The 14,313-nt window shown below is 37.0% G+C and overlaps 1 protein-coding gene across 4 annotated transcripts in view; it reads left to right on the plus strand.

The window, feature by feature from the left end:
- LOC122678376 (integrin subunit beta 3 binding protein) overlaps positions 1-14,313 on the plus strand; it is a 90,792-nt gene that overhangs the window by 24,120 nt on the left and 52,359 nt on the right. The window lies entirely within an intron of this gene.

A 14,313-nucleotide genomic window follows, 5' to 3' on the forward strand; every position in this document is an offset into this window, starting at 1 on the left:
AAAGGTAACTACCCCCTCACCTCGCTGACATGGTTAAACATAAAATACTAGCACTGTAATAACTTTCACCATGGTTGTCACAGTAAGAATAAAATTGTACTGTTGCTGTTACAGTTTATAAATCTTGCCATAGCACATTCCCAATACCAGCATATCATGACATACGGTAGTTTATTATCTGTTTATTATCTTTTCATACCAACAGTGGATCTAGATACAAACACTAATACTAGGATACTTATGGCCTTAGTAATCTTAAATGCAAATAAATGAGAAAGTAAATTAAAATAAATAGCTAGTCAATAAATAGGCTCCTATATGAGATCCCATATGAGAATGCCATTTCAAGAAATGGGTTTTATATGGAATTTCTCTTCAGAAGACTCACTGGTATTTAACAATTTACCATTTTTAAAACTTCCTAGATGCTTTTCTAAAAAATTTAAACAAAGGTGGCAAAAGACTGCAATGCCACTAAAAAAATCATTAGCAGTGTAATTAGCAATTTAAAACACCATTATCCAACTTGTTCTGTACAGAATGCAGCTGTGACTGTAATTTTGCATCTGTTTCTTTGGTCAGAATGGTATTTTGGTAGATGAGTAGTCCAGCTTGAAATGAAATACAGTTCTTCTCTGCCCCAAGACTGTTCTTTGGGAGGTGGTAACACAATTTGAATGAAAGAGAATGACCATTTAGGAATTCATCTTTTTCATAAAGTACAGTTGTCATGGATAGCTTTCTATATAGTTTTTCTCCAGATTAGGATGTTTCAAGGTAACCAGTGAAACAGTGAATATCCTGTATTAGAAAAATACATTGTTATGTTTGGCCCAGTTCTGTACCTTTAAACCAGTTGACAGTACCACATGGCCACCAACTGCTAAATGCAGGTTCCTTAAATCCTAGCCAGGGCCGTCAACATTTCTATTTTCTCACCTATTTCTAATATTTATTATTATTTCTGATATTTTCAGCTTTTGTACTTTTGCTTCATCATTTATTTGCACCTCTATCTTAGATCTGACAACTTTTGCTCTGGTGCTACATCTAGGCTTCTCTCCTTAGCTATATTTATGCATCTATCTTTTCCAGTAATAATTTAGCCCTGAAGCAGCCTGGTTCCCAAGAATCTACCTGTATGCCACTGATTCCTTTCAGGCTGCCGTAGCCCATGCAAAAGAAAATCAGACATTTAAAACCTTACTTACAATTGCTTTGAAGCTACAGAGGAACTTGTAGTAACTTTGTGGTCATTTTGCCTTACCGGCATGATGCTGAAAGAAGACAACTGTGGTGTTGAAGGAAAGGAGATGGCTCTTAAATGCTAGTTCGTTGAAGTGTAGTCTGTTCATCTTAAACATTTAGTGTTTCCTCTCCCAGAGATGTTTGGAACTAGCAAATCCCAGTGTTCCCAATGTGGCTACGGACCTTCATGAGGATAATGCTCCATGATGTTAGGACAAGTCTGCAAAAGTGATTTTCCTTATGAGTCCCCTAATAGGAGAAAGAGAGGTATGGCTCATCCCTTGTGATCTTCCATTTCATATATAGTGTATATACTACAAGTACCACTATTTGCTAGTCCTCCCAAATTGTTGAGGGTAGTGAGGAGTAATAAAGGTTTTGATTTTTCATTACCTACAGTATTGGGGTTGCTCAAGTTTTTACCTTTCAAACACTGTTTTTAGATGAATTTTCAAAGACAAAGTTGAATTTATTACAAATAGTTTGAAAATCATTCTTTACAAATAAACTACCAGTGGCAGTTCAGATGAATTTGTAGGGATAGCTGTAACCTGGTCATATACCTAGTTAGCTTGACCTAATCTCTTTCAGGCTACCTTAGAGAAGGAACTGGAGAGCAGATGCTGCAGATGGGAAGGGAAGGAGCATACTTCCTACCAAGGCCAACTTAATAGGCATTCTGCCAGAAGGAATGGCAGTGCAGGTTTAGGGGAAGTTTGCTGATTTGGACATGCATATCCCAGTCGAAATTACTCTGTTACCATTAGTAGGATACTCCTAAGTCTGATTATTCCCATTATCTCATCTCTCTGAGACAAGACTTTTCCTGACTCCTGAAATTAGAAAGAACATTGGATTTCAGGGCTTTAGAAAATATGACAGCTCACATTCTGTAGGCTCACTCATTGGTCTGGCTCATGTCTGCTCCTTTCTCTTCTCCTTCCCTCCTCTTGCCCTGCTTTTTTCCTTACCTTTTTATTTTGGAAATTTTTGAACATACACTAAAGTAGAGACAATAATACAATGAAGTACCGTGTAACCATCACCCATTTTCCAAAATTACTAACATTTTGCTAATTTTGCTTCATCTATCTCTATATATGTATTTTTTTTCCCTGGAATTTTACAAATCTCACACATGTTATTTCATTAGAATATTCTTCAGTGTGCATTTTTAACAGATAATGACTTCTTTCATAACTCTAGTGCCACTATCATAACTTATAAAATAAGAAGTAACTCCTTAATAATATCTTTCACCCAGTCCGTATTCACATTTCTATGGTTGTTTCTAAATGTCCTTTTATAGTTGGCTTGTTAAAATCAGGATCCAAGCAAGATTTCCACATGTAATGGTCTTTATATATCATGTCTTTTTTTTGCACCAAGTCTTTTAAAATCTTTTAAAATCTCACTCTTTTTCTTATAATTTATCTTTTGGAAAAAACTGAAATATTTTTTCCATAAGTGTATTTCACATTCTAGATTTTATTGTTTTCTTGTGTTCTTTAGAAATGTGATTTCTCTATTCACATTTCTCTATTTCACAATTCACATTTCTTCATATTTCATATAAAACATCATTAAAGCTAGAGGCTTGATTAGATTCTGGTTCATATTTTTGCTAAGAATGCCTCATAGGTAGTCTGTATATTTCCTGTTGCATTACCTGCACAAGTACAAAGTGGTCTTGGTTTCAAGTGTTACCAGCCTGATTCACCCATAGTAAAATTCTCTGTCAGTCTTTCTCCTAATGTTTTTTTTTCTTAATTCATTAATGATTATTTTATAGATTCCTTTTTTCACTACAGTTACCAAATACTGATTGCTTTTTTGCCTTTTGATTTTGGAGAATTTTGATTATAGAGAATGCACTGCTTACTGCTAATAAGGCTTATTAGCCTTATCAACACAAGGCTAATATTGTTTCATATATGCTCCCATGCATACTTCAGTATCCCCTGTAGTAGATTATTTGAAGCAAATCTCAAACATCATCCATATCATCCATAAATACTCCAGTAATTATTTCAAAAAGATAAACTTTAAAAAAGGTATAGTATTATACCCCACTCCCACCTCTGCTATGATCTCTGCAAAAAAATCTCTCTCAAAATTAACATTAATTCCTTAATCCTTAAGTGGACATCTTTGCTCAAATTCTCCCAATTATCTCATATACTTTTTGACAGTTCAGTTCTTTTTAAATTTTAACATTTTTATTGACATTCATATAATATAAAGTTCATAATTTAAAAAGTATATACCAGTGATTTATTATATACTCATTGCATTGTGCAGCCATCACCTATATCTGATTTCAGAACATTTCCATCACCCCCAAAAGAAATCCATACCTATTAGCAGTTAGTTTCAGTTCCCTCCTGCTCTCATTCCCTGGCAACTACTAATTTGCTGTTTCTGTGGATTTGCCTATTCTGGCCATATTATATAAATGGAATCATACAATATGTGGCCTTTGGTGACTGACTGCTTTCATTTAGCATAACATTTTCAACTTTTATCCAAGGTTTATCACATGTAACAGTACTTTATTCCTTTTTATGGCTCAAACTTATTCTTTTGTGTGGGTATGTCACCTTTTGTTTATCTGTCCTTCAGCTGAAGAATGGACTTCCATTCTTGAGTGCTGCTAATGGTGAAGAAACCCCCTGCCAATGCAGGAGACACAGGTTCTATCCCTGGGTCAGGAAGATCCCCTGGAGGAGAGCATGGCAACCCACTTCAGTAATTCTGCCTGGAGAATCTCATAGACAGAGGAGCCTGGCAGGCTTTGGTCCACGGGGTTACAAAGAGTCAGACATGACTGAAGCAACTTAGCACACACATACAGCTGAAGGACCTTTGAGTTGTTTCCACTTTTTTACTATTACAAATAATGTTGCATATAACATTCTTGCACAGCATTTTGTATGAGTATGTTTTCAGTTTTCTTATATACTTGGGGTGGAATTGTTGAGTCATATGGTGATTCTAACTTTTTGCAAAATTGCTAAACTCTTTTCTACAGCATTTTACATCCCCAGTAACAGTATGTAAGGGTTCCAGTTTATCCACATCCTCCCCAACACTTGTTGTTATCTGACTTTTTGATTCTAGCCATCCTACTGGGTGTGAAGTCCTATCCTGTTGTGGTTTTAATTTGCATTTCCCTGGTAATGTTGAACATCTTTTCATGTGCTTAGTGGCCATCTGTAGATTTTCTTTGGAGAATTATCTCTTCAAATCTTTGCCCGTTTTTTAATTGGGTTGTCTTTTTACTGTTGAGTTGTAAGAATTCTTTATATATTCTCAACACTGTTACCTTATCAGATACATGATTTGCACGTACTTTCATCAGTTCTGTGGATTGTCTTTCTTGATAGAATCCTTTGATACACAAAAGTTTAAAATTTTGATGAAGTCCAACTTATTTTTTCTTTGATGGCTTGTGCAATCTAAGGTAATGCAGACTTCCACTGTGTTTCTTTCTAAGAGTTTTATAGTTTTAGCATGTATGTTAAAAATCTAATAGATAATAGAGTTCATTTTTGACATGGTATGATGTTGGGGGCATGTAGTTCGTTTGTCCTAGCAGTGTTTGTTAAAAAGCTATTATTCCCCATTGAATGGCCTTAGAACTCTTACTGAAGATTAGTTGACTATAAATATATGAATTTACTCCTGGACTCTCAAATCTATTCCATTTGTCTGCAGATCTGACCTTATGCCATCACCATACTGTGTTTCAAAATAAGAAGTTTTTAATTACTATAAATTTGAAATTAGGAAATATGAGTCTTCCAGCTTTGTTCTCTCTGCTGCAGAGATTGGGCTGTAGTTTTCTTTCCAGGTGTTCCTCTGGTTTTGCTATCAGAGTAATGCTGGTCTCATAGGATGAGTTAGGAAGTATTCCCTGCTTTTTTATAGAATTTGAGAAGAATTGGTGTCACTTCTTTAAATGCTGGTAGAATTCACTAGTGAAGCTGTCTGGCGCTGCAGTTTTCTTCTTCACAAGTTTTCTGAGTTAATCTAATCTCTTTACTTGCTTTTAATGAGTTCCAGTTTTCCATTTCTCCTTGGTTCAGTCCTGGTGAGTTGTGTATTTTGGGGAATTTGTCCACTTCATCTAGATTAGCTAATTGGTTGGCATACAGTTGTTCATAGTATCCCCTTATTATCCCTTTTATTTCTCCAAGGTTGGTTGTAATATCTGCCCCTCATTCCTGATTTTAGTAATTTGAATCTTATTTCTTTCTTGGTCAATCTAGATAAAGGTTTGTTGGTTTTTTTTTCCCCCCCAAAGAACCAACTTTTGAATTCATTGATCTTTTTTCTTATTTTCCATTTCATTTGATTTCTCCTTAATATTAATATTTTTTTTCTTCTAGTGTCTTTGGGTTTAGTCTATTCTTTTTCTAATTTCTTAAGGTGGAAGCTTAGGTTATTAATTTGAGAGCTTTCTTTTTTTAATGTAAGTGCTTAAATTTTCTCTGAGTACTACTTTCCATCCCATAAGTGTTTATATATGTTATGGTTCATTTTTATTCTCCTCAATGTGTTTTATAATTTCCTTTTTGATTGGTTGTCTAGGAGTATGTTGTTTAATTTCTGTAAATTTATTTTCCAAATGTCTTTATGTTTTTAATTTGTAATTTTATTCTGTTGTGATTAGAAACTGTTCTTTATATGATTCTAATTTTTTTCACATTTACTGAGTGTTGGTTTTTTTGTTCTTTTTTTTTTTTTTTTTTTGGCTGCTTAACGTATCTTCTGTCCTGGCTAATATTACATGTGCACTTGAGAAGAATGTGTATTCTGCTATTGCTGGATGGAGGGCTCGATAGATATGTGTTAGGTCTGATTGGTATATAGTATTGTTCACATCTTCTGTTTCCTTGCTGATTTTTTGTCTAGTTGGTCTGTCTAGTATTGAAAATGAGGCATTGAAGTTTCCAGCTATTATTTTTCTTTTTCTTCCTTCAGTTCTGTCAGTTTTTGCTCCTTGTATTTGGGGCTCTCTTGTTAGATGTGTGTGTGTTCATAATTTTTTTTATCTTCTTTTGTTTCAGTATCAGTGTGTCTTTATTCATTGAGTTTGCTTGGCGAGAAGAGGAAAGGGAGAAAGGATCAACATGTAGCAGAAGCATACAGTAAAGGTATTGCAGAAAGGAAAGGAAGTTTTTAGTATAACCAAGAACACACACTGCTGACAGAGTCACCAAAGGTCAAGGGAGCTCAGTTTTCTGTAGTTCAGGAATGAGAAGAAGGAATCAGGGAAAGAACAAAGAGGATCAGGCTATCCTTCCTTCCCTATAAATTCAAGAACTGGCACAAAACTTTGGTATCTAGTAGTAAAACGTGGAGTTGTGAATTTGTCCATCTCTTATTAAACAAATATTTTGACTTAAGTTTTCTGTATCTGCATAAACGCTCCTGAGTGACTTAAATATACATTCATTTTCCTCTCTTGGTTTCCCATCGCTTCTTTCTACATGAAAGCCTCCCACTTCTCTCTTAATAGGAAATTAAATAGATTTGGTGCATCTGTATGCCAGTGTAAGTTTTGGCATGAATCATATCAAGGAGCAGTCTTGACTCGCAAGGTTTGGCACAGGGAATGACATTCCTAACATCTTCAGATTATTTTACACAAATCATTCAAAAGTTATGGAGACACTCAAGAATCACATGAGTATGTCTGTGTAAGGTAGGAGTCAAGCTTTTAGGAAAGATCTGGTTTAAAATAGGAAAGGGAGAAAAAAAGGATGACCCAAGCCTTTCACTTTTTTCCCCTTTGTTGTTATTGTTTAGTTGCTAAGTCGTGTCTGACTCTTTGTGACCCCTTGGACTGTAGCCCACCAGACTCCTCTGACCATGAAATTTCCCAGGGAAAAATACTGGAGTGAGTTGCCATTTCCTTCTCCATTTCTTCAACTTTAGTGAGATATAATTGTACAATGTAATGGTTTTATTTATACATTGTGAACATGTATATTCATTGTGTGTACATATATGTGTGTGTGTGTCTTTTTATACACACACATTGTAAAAGGATTGTTCTCATCAATCAATCCATCTATAACTTCAACTTTTTCTTTTTTGGTAAGAACATTTAAGTTCTACCCTTCTAGCAGATTTCAGTTATATATTAGTGTTACTAGTTATAGTCAACATGCTATCCATTAGATCCTCAGACCTTATTTATCCTACAGTGAAAGTTTGTACCCTCTGTTCCTCCATCTCCCAGTGACTAAAAACTGCTTGCCTACTGTCTGTTTCTGTGAATTAAGACATTTTTATTTTCTTCACATATAAGTGAGACCATGAAGTGGTTTGTCTTTCTCTCTCTGTTGCATTTCACTTAGCATAATGTTCTCCAGGTTCATTCATGTTTTCACTAATAACAGAATTTCCCACTTTAAGAAGAGCAGCCTTAAGATGATGTTTCAGATCCCGTTGGCTGCTGAACAATCCTCTGAAAGATACTTCATATTTTTTCTTTTGACACAAAAGAAATCTGTAAACAGTTAAAACCCAAAAACACATTTGGAACGATCAGTACATTATATTTACTTAGTCTGAGGCACCTAACAGTCCCCAAATCATTAGCTGTCAAGCTTTACAAACCTCAGACAGATGGTTAAATGGAAAATTAGCAAATGAAAAAATATTCAGTGTTATTTGTCATTGAAAATACAAATTAAAACCACAGAGTGATACCATTCCCACTCACTAGAATAGCTAAGTTCAGTTCAGTCACTCAGTGTTGCGTGACTCTTTGCAACGCCATGGACAGGAGCACACCAGGCTTCCCTGTCCATCACCAACTCCCAGAGCTTACTCACACTCATGTCCATCGAGTCAGTGATGCTATCAAACCATCTCATCCTTTATCATCCCCTTCTCCTCCTGCCTTCAGTCTTTCCCAACATCAGGGTCTTTTCAGATGAGTCAGTGCTTCGCATCAGGTGGCCAAAGTATTGGAGTTTCAGCTTCAGCATCAGTCCTTCCAATGAATATTCAGGACTGATTTCCTTTAGGATGGACTGGTTGGATCTCCTTGCCGTCCAAGGGACTCTCAAGAGTTTTCTCCAACACCACCGTTCAAAAGCATCAATTCTTTGGTGCTCAGCTTTGTATATGGTCCAACTCTCACATCCATGCATGGAAAAACCAATGGCTTTGTCTAGACAGAACTTTGTTGGCAAAGTAATGGCTCTGCTTTCTAATACGCTGTCTAGGTTATCATAGCTTTTCTTCCAAGGAGCAAATGTCTTTTAATTTCGTAGCTGCAGTCACCATCTGCAGTGATTTTGGAGCCCAAGAAAATAAAGGCTCTCACTGTTTCCATTGTTTCCTCATCTATTTGTCATGAAGTGATGGGACCAGATGCCATGATCTTAGTTTTTTGAATGTTGAGTTTTAAGCCAGCTTTTGGAGTGTCAGACCACTTCAGTATTCTTGCCATGAGAACCCCATGAATAGCATGAAAAGAATGGCTAAATAACAATATCAAAACAGAATGGCTTTAAAAACCAACACAGGAACGCCTAAAACAATCTAAGGCTTGGTGAGGATGTGCAGCATTTAGAGCTCTGATTTATTGATAGCAATTTAAAATGATACAAACACCTTGGGAAAGGAGTACATCAAGGCTGTATATTGTCACCCTGCTTATTTAACTTATATGCAGAGTACATCGTGCGAAATGCAGGGCTGGATGAAGTACAAGCTGGAATCAAGATTGCCAGGAGAAATATCAATAATGTCAGATATGCAGAGGACACCACCCTTATGGCAGAAAGCAAAGAGGAACTAAAAAGCCTCTTGATGAAAGAGGAGAGTGAAAAAGTTGTCTTAAAATTTAACATTCGGAAAACTAAGATCATGGCATCCAGTCCAATCACTTCATGGCAAATAGATGGGGAAACAATGGAAACAGTGAGAGACTTTATTTTCTTGGGCTCCAAAATCTCTGCAGATGGTGACTACAGCCATGAAATTAAAAGATGCTTGCTCCTTGGAAGGAGAGCTATGATCAACCTAGACAGCATATTAAAAAGCAGAGACATTTCTTTGCCAACAAAGGTCCATCTAGTCAAAGCTATGGTTTTTCCAGTAGTCATGTATGGATGTGAGAGTTGGACTATAAAGAAAGCTGAGCACCGAAGAATTGATGCTTTTGACCTGTGGTGTTGGAGAAGACTCTTGAGAGTCCCTTGGACTGCAGTGAGGTCTAACCAGTCCATCCTAAAGGAGATCAGTCCTGAATATTGATTGAAGGACTGATGCTGAAGCTGAAACTCCAATTCTTTGGCCACCTGATGTGAAGAACTGACTTATTTGAAAAGGCCCTGATTCTGGGAAGGATTGAAGGTGGAGGAGAAGGGGATGACAGAGGATGAGATGGTTAGATGGCATCACCAACTGGATGGACATGAGTGTGAGCCAGCTCTGGGAGTTGGTGATGGACGGGGAAGCCTGGCTAGCTAGCTGCAGTCCACAGTGTCACAAAGAATCGGACACAATTGAGCAACTGAACTGAACTGAAACACTTTGGAGAACTATTAAGCCTTTATTTTATGTATACAAAATAAATCTAGAGCCATCCTATAGCCTGGCAATTTTACTCCTGGACTTTCCAAGTAAATAAAATCATATAGCCACAAAAAGACATACAAGAATGTTCTTAGCATCTTAATTCATAATAGCCTCTAACTGAAAACAGTTGATATTTAGGACTCTTCTAGGAACCTTAGGCCTAATTTGTGAAAAATCCCTGAGACAGCTGGTATTTAAAATTTTCTAATGTAATTCCATAAGTACTAGTGATGCATAGTATCTTAGGTGCATCATTCCAATAACTGGGTTAGCCAGTATAAGGTTATAAAGAATTGTCTCTATTAGCTACCCTAGTTTTTCTTTTTTTTTTTTTTAATTTTTTTATTAGTTGGAGGCTAATTGCTTCACAACATTTCAGTGGGTTTTGTCATACATTGATATGAATCAGCCATAGATTTACACCTATTCCCCATCCCGATCCCCCCTCCCATCTCCCTCTCCACCCGATTCCTCTGGGTCTTCCCAGTGCACCAGGCCCAAGCACTTGTCTCATGCATCCCACCTGGGCTGGTGATCTGTTTCACCATAGATAGAATACATGCTGTTCTTTTGAAACATCCCACCCTCACCTTCTCCCACAGAGTTCAAAAGTCTGTTCTGTATTTCTGTGTCTCTTTTTCTGTTTTGCATATAGGGTTATCGTTACCATCTTTCTAAATTCCATATATATGTGTTAGTATGCTGTAATGTTCTTTATCTTTCTGGCTTACTTCACTCTGTATAAGGGGCTCCAGTTTCATCCATCTCATTAGGACTGGTTCAAATGAATTCTTTTTGACGGCTGAGTAAAATTCCATGGTGTATATGTACCACAGCTTCCTTATCCATTCGTCTGCTGATGGGCATCTAGGTTGCTTCCTAGTTTTTCTTTTGCTTCTGGTTGTCCAAATACCTACAGTACCTGTATTTTAAACATTTCAGTGATAGCATAGGCTAATATTTCATAATAATAGTAGCAGACACATTATATTCCATATTTCATCCTGAAAGAACCCTAAGTTGGTACTTTTTAGACTGTTTATAATAGGTAAAAATCAATAACTTTTTGGTAGAATGTGCTTTAAACAAGGTGATGAAGCAGGCTACAATTTGTGAAAGAAATTGAGAGAGGATGTCACATATATTTGAAATTATGGAGAGAACATTAATTTCTTTTGTTCTGGGCAGAAAAATCAATGTTCAAATTTTAGTTTTTCTAATACACAAGCTTTGACCTCCTTAACAAAAAGTACAGTGACGTTTGGCCTGAGTAGGCCAAGTCCTTCAATGTTTGGGGTTTGGCAAAATGGAATTCTTGAATGGATTCTAGGATCATCTTCAGAGTTTAAAAATTAGAGGACCTTGGTTAAACTTCCAGAGAAATAGAACTTACAGAAGTATGGTTCTGGGGTTTCCCTTGGGGCTCAGTGGTAATCCACCTGCCAGTGCAGGAGACACAGGCTTGACCCCTGGTCTCAGGAGATCCCGCCTGTGGAGCTGGTAGACCCGTGCACCACTACTGCTGAGCCTGTGCTCTAGAGCCTGGGAACCGCAGCTACTGAAGCCCGTGTGCCCAGAGCTGGTGCTCCACAGCAAGAGAAGCTTCTGCAACGAGAAGGCCTCACACTGCAACAAAGAGTAGCCCCCACTTGCTACAACTAGAGGCAGGTCCCCTCGGCAACAAAGACCCAGCACAGCCAATAAATAAAAATACAGAAATAAAACTATAAAATAGAAGTAAGATGATACATTTTTGTCTGTAAGTAGACAGATACATATAAATATCCAGAGTATTTAGTGGGATAGTAGAGAAAGGTAGATTTTCTTTTTTGCAAGTATATTACCATTATATGGGCTTCCCAGATAGCGCTAGTGGTAAAGAACCTGCCTGCCAATGCAGGAAATACAAAAGACTCGGGTTCGATCCCTGGGTTGGGAAGATCTGGAGTCGGAAACAGCAACCTGCTCCAGTATTCTTGCCTAGAAAATTCCATGGGCAGAAGTCTGGCGGGCTACAGCCCAGGGGGCCGCAAAGAGTTGGACGTGACTAAGCACACACACACATTACAATTGTGTACAGACATTTTCCCTTTTAATCAACACAGATCACAAAAAAAAAAGCTGACAAAGTAGAAGCCTTAGTATTTTTAAGGTGAGGGCAAAAATTTTATATATATATATTCACACACATGTGCACGCACGTGTACACACATGAAGACCTATTTTGCAAAAGCTAGAAAATTGTTTTCAAGGAGAAATATATGATCTACAGTTGCAGTGCTTAGATATTTGGCAATTGGAAAAATAACTTTTGGTGAAAATAGGAAAACAGATTGACATCAATGTACATTAGCGTAGTGACTTTCATTTCTTGAACATACACTGTGAAATAGTTCTGGGCAATAAATTCTTAGAAAAGTGGGGTTGGATTGGATAAATGTCATAGTTTATGACTGAATACATATAAACAGGTGAAAACTCAAGGTAGAGAGGTAATAATAGCCACCTGATAAAGAGACTTAAAACCTTTTCACCTTATGAAAAAGATTGCTTTAGAGCTATAACTTGATATTATAGTTTGATTTTTTTAAAAAAGATATTGGTTACATTTGTGGCTACTGTGGATACATAAAATAAAGAATGGAATGCCTTTTGTTCCCCCAATACAAAAAAGTATCTATCATTTAAAATCTTAACTGTAAAAAAATAATTGATGCTATAGATTCTGGAACTAATACCAAAACTATTGGAAAAGGTAACATAGCTACTATTTCTGCCATGGTGTCTTAAAAATAAAGAATAGTTGACAGTAGAGAATTATATAACTATTTCAAGTCAGCAGCCAAGCTAAAGTGTAATTCTACAATGTTCACAACATATCATGACCCTTCAGACCTTTCCTTTATCCCCCAAGTCCACCCTTTGCTGTCCATTTCATCTCTAGATTTCAGGTTTTTCATACCTTTTGTTTTCACTCATCTAAGCCTAACCCTTCCTCCTCACAGGAATCCTGTGAGATTACTGCAGACCATTTTGATTTTCCCTTTTCAAATTTCTATAGCACACATACTACCTTTAGACCTGTTCTCTGCTGTTTATGAGGCCAGAACAATTTGTTTCATTCCTGTGTGTACATTAGTTAGCCAGATGCTGGGTGGTAAGTAAGTATTATAGAAAACAAGTTTAAAAGAAATTCAGAACAGGAAACAATTAATAGTGTGAGGATGAGTATTCGGAGAAAGTGGATTATGAGTGAGGTCCCAGTGAAAGATTAGCCGAATCCCAAATGAAAAAGATGGCTTAAAACTCAGCGTTCAGAAAACTAAGATCATGGCATCCAGTCCAATCACTTCATGGCAAATAGATGGAGAAACAATGGAAACAGTGAGAGACTTAATTTTTGGGGGCTCCAAAATCACTGCAGATGACGACTGCAGCCATGAAATAAAAAGATGCTTTCTCCTTGGAAGGAGAGCTGTGATCAACCTAGACAGCATATCAAAAAGCAGAGACATTTCTTTGCCAACAAAGATCTGTCTAGTCAAAGCTATGGTTTTTCCAGTAGTCATGTATGGATTTGAGAGTTGGGACCATAAAGAAAGCTGAGTGCCAAAGAATTGATGCTTTTGACCTGTGGTGTTGGAGAATACTCTTGAGAGTCCTTTGGACTGCAAGAAGATCCAACCAGTCCATCCTAAAGGAAATTAGTCTTGAATATTCATTGGAAGGACGGATGCTGAAGCTGAAACTCCACTACTTGGGCCACCTAATGCAAAGAACTGACTTTTTAGAAAAGACCCTGATGCTGGGAAAGATTGAAGGCGAGAGGAGAAGGAGACGACACAGGATGAGATGGTTGGATGGCATCATTGACGTGATGGACATGGGTTTGAGTAAGCTCCAGGAGTTGGTGATGGACAGGAAAGCCTGGCATGCTGCAGTCCATGGGGTTTCGAAGAGTTGGGTACAACTGAGTGACTGAACTGAAATGTGCATAGCCTAAGTGACTGGGACTATAGGTGTCATTTAATAATGGATGAATGAACAAATGAATATATTTTGAGGGAATCATGTGGCTAAGTTTATTGGACTGTTCCTTTTGAATCATCCATTCATCATACATTTTTGAGTTCTAGACTACAAAGATGAAATAATAATTTATTTTCAGAAACGTAAATTCTAGTGGAGTATACAGAAATGTAAAGAATTATTAGAATTTACTAACTCCAGTAAGAGGTATACACAAGATCTATGTAAACACAGAGCAGGAAGCTGCAGAGAGGATTTATTTAGAATAGGTCAAATTTTCAAAGGCCTTATATGCTATACTCAACTGTCTGAACATTATTTTGGTTAGCATTAGGACGTATGTCAGAGCAACTTCGTGAAGTTGAAGGATACCACTAACCCTTCCTAGGATTTCCCTGTGGGTCTTAAACTGCTGAGCATTTCTCTGGCCTA

The sequence above is a fragment of the Cervus elaphus genome, chromosome 20 (genome assembly GCF_910594005.1).
Source record: "Cervus elaphus chromosome 20, mCerEla1.1, whole genome shotgun sequence".
NCBI classification, from domain to species: domain Eukaryota; kingdom Metazoa; phylum Chordata; class Mammalia; order Artiodactyla; family Cervidae; genus Cervus; species Cervus elaphus.